The 9,616-nt window shown below is 43.1% G+C and overlaps 1 long non-coding RNA gene across 1 annotated transcript; it reads left to right on the top strand.

Annotated features, from left to right (window-relative positions):
• Positions 1-7,036: 7,036 nt before the first annotated feature.
• On the top strand, positions 7,037-8,807 carry LOC117053469. The gene is made up of 3 exons (XR_004427393.1): positions 7,037-7,217; positions 8,133-8,159; positions 8,778-8,807. It is a non-coding gene; the product is annotated as an uncharacterized LOC117053469 (long non-coding RNA).
• Positions 8,808-9,616: the final 809 nt, after the last annotated feature.

Here is a 9,616-nt window from a genome sequence, read left to right as displayed (position 1 = left end):
TCATGGGTGGTGGTGGTGGTGGTGGGGGTTTACGCCGAGCCCACCTGTCATTCAGCAACAGCAGCCACAGACTTGAGGGTAGACTGGTAGGACGGCCATAATTCCCCAGGTTGGAGGAGGGGCTGGCACACTGCACAGTCACCAACTGCTTGTGCTGTGTGTCCCTCACCTGTCCTGCCACCCCCCATACCGCCTGCCACCTACCAAGAACCACTGTCATTGCCCCCCCACCTTCCCCTCCCCTCTCTTCCCAGGCACATCCTATGCCGGTTTAATTAAAAAGAAAAACACCAAAATTTGAAAAGCCACAGATTAAAACAGAACATTTTAAATAGTTGGTGCGGTAAAACCAATAGAAGAGACCTTAAGAGGAGCCCCTAGGCAATGATAATGAGAATTAATGTGCACTTTTTACAGCACTTTTTATTATTTATTATTTACTCAGGAAATTACTGAGTTCAGTGGGACTTAATCACAAGGAATTAGGCATCGAATTGCACAATTAGGACAACATTTATTATTGGAAGTTCTATCAGTCCATGTATGAAGAATCATTGGGTTGCAATTCTGTAATGCCACTTTACATGTGGAAGAAAACAATCACTTGGCTTTTTAAAGATCTATTTGCCAGCTCCCTCACTGTAGTGAATAATAATGCCCCTCTTTTCCTGGTAGTTATAACTCTTAACACCCTCTTCTGGTCCACAGTATAAAATGTATTTGTCCAGAGAGAGTAGTTTACACAGTTCATTTCATCTAGGCATATGGGCAGAATTACTGAGAGAGTTAGACACTGTAGCCTTATGAAGGAAGCTGGGAACATTTACTTATCTATACGTTTTTATTTACAATACTGTTGTGCCACATTTCAGCCATGATGACTCTCAAAGTGTTTCACAGTAACAATGAAGACACGATTTAAAAACAATAACAATTTAACAATTTAAAACTATAGTTAACAATTACAATAAATGAATAAATACACCAGAGGAAAAAGAATAGCACAAACAGAACTGGTGGAACAAAATAAATAGGTCTTTACTTCCCTGCAAACAGAAAAGCAAAATCAGAGACAGCCTGGCTTCAGTGACCGATGCTACGATAAGCATTCAGGTTAGTCAGCTGTAATGTGTTAATCCTGGGATAAGGATTGATGAATTTGTCATTTTTGGTTCAACATAGACTGAGCGTGCTCAGTGGCCATGGAATGCTGACCGAGGGACTTTCCAGATGTCCATTTTATTGGGCATTCGTGAACATAAACCTTTAAATGTTATGGACCGGTAATATTGCTCTGACTGCAATCAGTGCATGTCTCATAGTTTCCTGCTAAAACCCCATAACTTTTTATATCGCAGATGTTCAGGTCTGCTTTTTTTCTGACGTAGCCATTTCCACATACAGTACTTGCAGTCGATGCCGGATCCCAGCAAGGGCAGGGCGGGGGGGGGGACGGTCTGCCCCGGGTACTGCCCTGGGGGGGTGACACTCGGGGCGGCGCCCTGCCCCTGCGATCGGCGCCGCCGGCGCGTGGCAACTTTTAAGACTGCAGCATGTGTTGCAGCCTTAAAACTTGCCGTGCCACCGCACGGAAGGGGTGCTGGCTGCTTGCGCCCGCCACCCAAGATGGCAGGCGCAAGCGGCCAGCACCCCTCCCGACCGTGCGATGGCATGGCAAGTTTTAAGGCTGCTGTTCACGAATGCCCAATAAAATGGACATCTGGAAAGTCCCCCGGTCAGCATTCCATGGCCACTGAGCATGCTCAGTCTATGTTGAACCAAAAATGACAAATTCATCAATCCTTATCCCAGGAAGGGGTGCTGGCCACTCATGCCCACCATCTTGGGTGGATTGCGCATGTCCGCACATGTGCAGTCTAGTTGGGATGCTGCGCGCGCGCTAGGCAGCGGCGCTCCACCCCCGGGGGGGTGCCCCCGCATTTGCCGCCCCGGGCTGCAAAGCGGCTCCCTATGCCCCTGGATCCCAGCTTCCTGTGGGGCTTTTGTGGAAATGAGAAATAGTTAGGAACAGGAGTTGCAACCTGAACATAAAGCTGTAAACAGTTTAAAAACAAAAGTATGGTGGCATAGGGCAAGAATTTATGTTCAGAAAAGGGGACTTGGAACGAAGAAGAGGAGCACTCCCGACTGCCACATTTAGTTGGAGAGCTCATTGATATAATTTCAATTTCAATATTAGGGGCTGAAAGAGTGCAGTATTCGATTAATTTCAAAAGATGCCAATATAGAATCCAGAAGAATACTTTATACATGCTGTTTCCCTTTTAAGTTGTTATTAAGCTTAAAAGCAAAACACCAATCAAAAGATCTACGTATTCTAATAAATGTATGGAATTGTTGGCATTCTGATGAGGTTGAAGCAGGTATGTTAAAGGAAGAAGACATGGGTACAAGAAGATTTCCAAGAAGAGGAAATTGATATATGTATAAAATCCATCAGATTGAATTGTACTCTTTCTAGATAGGATATCTCCTGTTTTCTTCACTCCTTTTGTTCTTTTCTGATGGTTCTTTTGTTTTTATTCTTATATATTATATTTATTCTTTGCACATATGAAAGGTGTGCCCAAGTGACTTACAGCATAAAATACATGGGAAACAGACACAATATCTAAAAATGCTAATTTTGGGATAGAATGGTTCCATGTTTATATATTAACCCCGCAAAATACTAAAGTTACATTTTTATCCATAAACATTGCAGGACCTAACAACCCATTAAAATGATCAGGATTTTTAAAAGAATGCATGGAAAAATAAACCGGGATGCAATCTTTAAATCCATACTGGGGGCAGGGGGGATTGGAGGTGTCTCCAATTTTGGAATGGTTGCCACCCCAAATTATTAAAGAGGTGCCCCATGGCTCTTCATTTAGTTGCTTGGGGAGTAAGGGGTGGGAAACTCTCCTTCCACCAACTTCCTTGTTAACTTATCTCAGAATCCAAGCCAATGTCTGAGTAATAAATTTAGGTCTTGAATACACATTTATGACAGCATTCAGAACATTCTTTCTCCTATCATAAACTCCTGTCCTATTCATGAGGCTCTTAAAAAATTACCTTATAAAATCTAGCAAAGCTCTTTCCCCACTGTTTGCTTGTCTTTCTGACCATAGAGAAGACCCACTCGGCAACCCGGTGCTGTGTGCATCTACTCAAAAGTGAATCCCACTGATTTCAATTGAACTTTTTCCCAAGTGTGTGTGCCTAGGATGACACCCCAAATACTTACGTTATTAACTGCCAAGCGTATTTGCCCAATATCTTCTGAATACTAGTGTTGCCATACGTCTGGAATTTCCCATTCTGGTATGTACAATTCAATTTAATATCAGCCCTGTCAAGTAAATTCACACAAGTCCTTTTAAAACATCATGATTCTCTTTTTGTTTCCTACCACTCTGTATCTGTTGGTAATGATGAAATGAAAAGAAATGAGAGTTTATAAGAAGTTGTTGTGGCCTTACCAATCATCCACCAACAGCTGTTAACTAGATAGGGTAACAAAATATTTCACTGTAGTGGACTAAAAGATCTGTTTGTTTTAAAAATTGCTGCTCCAAACAACCTGCCATCTAAACCAGCTTTTGCCAACCTGGTGTCCTCCAGACAGCAACTCCCATCAGCCATGGGAGTTTTAGCCCAGAACATCTGGAGGATACCAGGTTGGCGAAAGCTAATCTAAACTGTCCTTTTTTAATGGGAGTAATAGATTACATTTCAAAGCTTCCTCAAAAAAATTGGCAAATAAAGAAGTCTCATTTAATATTCTAACAACTTATTAGCATTCTTGGTGAAGGAGGCATGCTAGAAGACTTTCGAAATTATTGTTGCCATCAGGAAACGCAGATGCTAGAATCTGCATTACGAAGGATTGGGAATCAAATAAACACCTGCTGCTTCTCATATGGATCTGAGCAATGAGGACAACTCTTAGCGTTGCTGCTTGAGACCTGGCTATTGTAGTGACTATCCTTGCCTGTGTGTCTCCGTGTTTCCCTCCCTTGTGAAATGCTCTCGTTACACTTACTAAGATTTTAAATAAGTATTAATAGCTGCAGCATTCTGCATTAGCTGTGTGAAAACTTTGGTTTCAGAAGAATGCCCCGGTTCCTGTAGGAAGGCTGTGACCCACATGTGAGGCGATGAAGCAGCTCTGATGGGGGATATGCCATGGCTCTTTCTGAGGAGAAGACATGTGTTGTATGTGGAACAGTGGGTGGACGGAGTCCATGAAGTCAATATGGCATTCCTGTCATCAACGCATGCTTATTTGTATCTATCTACAATCCATGGTGCCATGGGTAATGTGGGACGTGCCTAGGAGTTGCGAGGGGCCTTGTCGAAGTTCATGGAAGAACTTCGCTGTTCATGGAAGAGCTTTCATTCAAGTTCCTAACCGCCACTCTTGATCAGCCATTTTAATACACTTGAGGCCCATCTCAGGACTTCTTGCCTCTTACGCAACTGAGCTCAGAGACCTTTGACAGACTTTTAGACAGCCATGTATGCAAGAGTCCTTTTCCTAAATGGTATTGCTTAAGGCACCGTGAATGCCAGGAGAGATAAGGAGAAGAATGAAAGACGGAGAACTTTGAAAGCCACGAGGAACTGAGGTGGGCGGGGGGCAAGACAGTCATATAGGACAGGGAAAGGGGAGGGCTATCATAAGAGAAGGATCCGTTGGGCTGCCTTTCCAGCCTGTGTGACTCTGTATAGGATATAAAGACAAATAGAAATCAGAACTGGGTAACCCTACAGTACATTCTCGATAACACAAAACCTGCTGTGAAGAGGCTAGATCTGTACGCGATGAGGCTGCCATTCCTGGCTGGTGTGCTTTTCGTCTGTTTTCTGGCACTGGAGGTGTCCAAGGCAGTTCCATTAAAGAAAAAGGTTAGGCTGATGGGTAACTTTAGATGGGAACTTATAGGATTATTGTTATGGGTTGTTCCGGAACTTCCAACCCTGTTTCAAATGGTTATCTAGGACAGTTCTAGGTGCCTATGAATGATCTAGGTGTGTTCTGGCATAGTTTGTCCACAAATGGGATACATTATCCTGAACTGATTTCTGTTATAAGAATATGGCTTGTGGTTTTCAATGAACTTTTCATGTTCTTCTTGTACTTAAAATTCCACTGTGGAAGCAAAATAATCACCTTTTTCTTTTTTCTTTTCTTTTTTTAAAAACATCTAGGAAGACCAAGAAAAAACACCAAAAAGTGTAAGTAGTTACCAGGATACAATTTTGCTAGCCTGTTAATCAAAGTATGCATTTACATGCATTATAGGGCCGCAGATGTCTCCACCTTGTTAAGGCTGAATAGGCTGAACTGTATTCTGCCATTATAATGAGAAATCTGGAGTGCAGTAAGATCCACAACTTACATTTATAGTAGTTATTATTTGTTTCAGTTTTTGTGGTAGTGCATCAAGACATATTTTTAAAACATAATTATTTCTGCTGTAATATATGGAAGACCCTGTCTTTATTTTGCTTCAGCCTTTTAAAAAATAAGCAGCAGTTATAAGGTGGGGGCTGGCCCCATGAAATTGTTATTATAAAGTTTAAAATATGGCAGGAACAGCAACTTCTGAAATCTTAGATCACAGTCAACACAGCACCAGGAAAATGAACTCTGAACATAGGGATTGTATTCAACTTTTACTCAGAGTAGACCAATTGGAATTAATGAACACAGCCAAGTTAGGCCCAGGGGGCGTCTTAGCCATAGAGGCTAGTGGGGCGGGGAACCGTGGCACCATGTTCTGGAGGGCGCCAGGGAAGAGGCGGAGGCTGGACATGGCACCTCCCAGCATCAGCTCACTGCCCTTGTCCGTCTCCGCCAAGCTGTGCCGTGGCTGGAGCCTCCTCCCTGCTGAAGGAGCCGCCCTCTAGCCCCTCCGGCAGCGCTGCCCTCGCCCGCCTCCACCATGCCATGCCGCCACACCCGGAGCCTCCATCCTGCCAGAGGAGCCACCCTCTAGCTGCTCCCCGCCTGGAGGGAAACATGGGGGTGGGGTGGGGGTGCCAGAGGGATCCTTGCACCACAGTGCCAGATAAGCTTAAGACGGCCCTGGTTAGGCCCATTCATTTCTGAGTTTAACTCAGCTGAGTGCCACCTTAGAAGTTAGAATAAATGACAACTGATGTTTCCAGGGAGCAAATGGGTGTCAATTCATTTCTGCAATGTGATACTCACCATTGCTGACCACAATTGTCATGGGATATAAGTGGGTCGGTCTCCTTCCCCTCACCCCACCCCAAAAGCATTCAGGTTTAATTTTCATCCTGACTCAAATTTATTTCAGCCAGGTGACACCAGAGTAATCAGCTCACCCACAGGCCATCTTGGAATTAGGGCAGCCGTGTGCCCTACTTTACAGAGGACCATTCCCTTTCTGAAGGGCTACCAGAGGACGGTCATCCCTTTGTCCAGCTGAAGCCTGGTTTAAAATTAAAGAACCCTAATAATGGACAGAAGTGGTCTTTAAGTTGCCACCAACAGCTAGGTCCTGGAAACCTCACGTTTCTATTTAAAATCGGCCCCTGCTCCTGCCAAGCTAGCAGTTCGAAAGCACGTCAAAGTGCAAGTAGATAAATAGGTATTGCTCCAGCGGGAAGGTAAACGGCGTTTCCGTGCTCTGCTCTGGTTCGCCAGAAGCGGCTTAGTCATGCTGGTCACGTGACCCGGAAGCTGTATGCTGGCTCCCTCGGCCAGTTAAGCGAGATGAGCGCCGCAACCCCAGAGTCGTTCGCGACTGGACCTAACGGTCAGGGGTCCCTTTACCTTTATTACTAAATGTGGATTTACACATATAAATGAGGATGTGCAAATGTTTTATGAAAATCTGTGTCCCCCTGTGTTCTCTTTTTTCGACTGGTGCTTTTCCTCCTTTTAACAATGTGTGGCTGTTCTACTTGGAATAAAGCCTTGTCAGCTTGGACAACTGCAAAGAGAATACTCTTGGCATAAAAGAGCACATCCCTGCCTGGGAAAGATGTAGCAAGTTGTGCCATGATGATAAATTTCTAGTAAATGGGGATAAATGGGAAATCTGAAATATTTGTAACATTATTCTGAATCATTTCGATTACGGTTTTAACTATAGATTGTAGAAGTGAATAAAGAATGTCAAATTCCAGGATTTCAGCCAGTCCAAGGGTCCATTTGCTTGAGACTTCTACTTATGGTGAGTTATGTGTTGGGGAATGTGATGATGATGATGATGATGATGATTACAATCATTGGTAGCTCCAATTAAAAGGAAATCTAGTAGCAGGCCTGTAAAAGGTTCAATGCTTAAGACAGAGAGAGGAAAAATTTCCCAAACCAATAAAAGAACCAAAGCACATTTATAAATTTTGCAACAACATTCTCCAAACAAAAAAAATGTGAACTTTAAGGGAAAGTGTATCAAAAAAGATTATTCATTAAAAAAACACCAATGCATTATATTAGGAAAAATTGATTGCAAAAATATTGCATTAAAGTAAAGGAAAAAGGTGCACTCAAATGCTGACAGATTTTCATTACGATTCTTTAAAAAAAAAAATCACATACTGATACAGAAATGTGGTGAACTGATTAGATTAGAAAAACTGATTTGATTAGAAAAAACGAGAAGCAGACTTACTGACAGATTTGGCCATCCCTACCTAAGATCCTAGAAAGAAGCTACTATTCAGAGCTGGCAGCACTGACACTGAGCTACAAAGCAATGGTAATAAGGCAGCTTAATATGGCTTGTTGTTGTTGTTGTTGTTCAGTTGTTCAGTCGTGGCCGACTCTTCGTGACCACATGGACCAGAGCATGCCAGGCACCCCTATCTTCCACTGCCTCCTGCAGTTTGGCCAAACTCATGCCAGTTAATATGGCTACCCAGCATCAGCATATGCTTATTATAAACAGTTCCTAGGGATTGTAAACATCATCCAAGGGGGTGATGCAGAGAAGGAGCAGAATGGAGTGAAAGAAATGTAACAGCTGCTGTCATACAAAGAATCATACACCAAATAATCCAGTTTGGAAGATCCTTTTTGTCTCATGAAATGCAGGCCAGCCAAAGAAACATATATACATTAACCCCTGTCTCTCTTCTTCCAGGCAGGTATAAATTTCAATATTGGAGTGGTAAGTCTCATTAGCCCTCCCCTGCTTTCAATTATTTATTCCATGCCATTGTCTTTCAGTGCAGAACTGATTTTCCTTAACGAAATATTGGATTTTGCAGAACCCTGGAGGGATCTAAATGACAAACCCAGCTCCTTTGAGATCTCTGGAATCCTCCTAGATTTTATTTTAATGTGATTTTCCTCTCCTTATACCGATTCCATTAAATTGGATGGGTGGGAATGCTGTTCTGGCTCCACCTAGCCTGGGCAAGGTATCTTAAAATGGCTCAGAGTTCAACACTGTAAAGAATCCTTCTGCTGTGCACTTTGGGTTAGATTCACCCTTGCAGGAGATGCCCCAGACAAGGACTCCCACTTGCACAACAAGGCTTCTCTCCTGTGCCCCAAACATCCCCTGAAATTGGCTTGTGAGGGGGTTGGGATATCTCCCAAAACAGTGCGCAGACAGAGGAAAGGGGGATTATTCCATTTGGCAAGTTGAAAGAAATGCTTGCAGATACAGAATGATTGGAAGGACATGGTGTTGAATTCCACCATTGACCTGCCGTGCTGCACTGCTCCCTGTTTTTCTTTGGAATGCTAATGTTTAGAAGTAACCCTTTGCTTTGCTTTACAGAAAACTGGACAAGACGATACAGACAAAAATGTGAGTTTCTGTCGAAAGATAGTAAGGCCCCCTAATGCATCTCACGAGAAGCCCAAAGTGTAGATTCAATGTCAGTGGGCATGCAAAAGGGAAGAGTTTGTCACGAATTCTGGAGACCACAGCAAACACATTCTTTCCGCACTCTAAGGAAAGAGTCATTCTGATCCTTGCCCACTTCAGTCATATTGTCCAGGGAGCAACAATACTCTTACATGTCTGATCATCACTTTCCTACGTTTTGCCTTTATATTCTCCCATACAATCGTGAGGAGCAAATGAGCTTTCCCGATAAATAAAAGAAAGCTAATTTGTGGACCCAGGGGAGGGAGAACAGGGCAATTTTATTTATCATAGAAAAGGGGTGGCCAACTCCTAAGAGGCTGCGATCAACTTTCTGAATTAAAATCTGGCAGTGATCTACCCCCGTTCAGCTCAAAGTTGTTGAACTTTTTTAGGGAGGAGGAAAGCCCCGTTTTTTAGGGGTTCAGGTCAAAGTTGTTGAGCTTCTGTGGGGGGAGCCAGTGATCTACCAGTGATCTACCGGTAGATCACAATCTACCTGTTGGATGTGCCTGTCATAGAATATAGGGTTGCCCAAAAGTAAAAAATTCAGACACAAAAGTTGTTGAGCTTTGAGCTTTAAAAAAGAAAAGAAAAAAGTTTTGCCCAAAGTGGTTGTGCAAAATCTCGAAACTGACTTTTTGAGCTATTGTTAAGGAAATTCCCCAAAATCTAGACTTTCGACATGGCTTGCCACATGCTTGCATTTTCCCAGACATTTCAGCGATTTCCACTCGGATACTGTTTCC

Source organism: Lacerta agilis, chromosome 9, assembly GCF_009819535.1.
Source record: "Lacerta agilis isolate rLacAgi1 chromosome 9, rLacAgi1.pri, whole genome shotgun sequence".
NCBI lineage: Eukaryota > Metazoa > Chordata > Lepidosauria > Squamata > Lacertidae > Lacerta > Lacerta agilis.
This window is presented reverse-complemented; position numbering and strand designations above follow the sequence as displayed.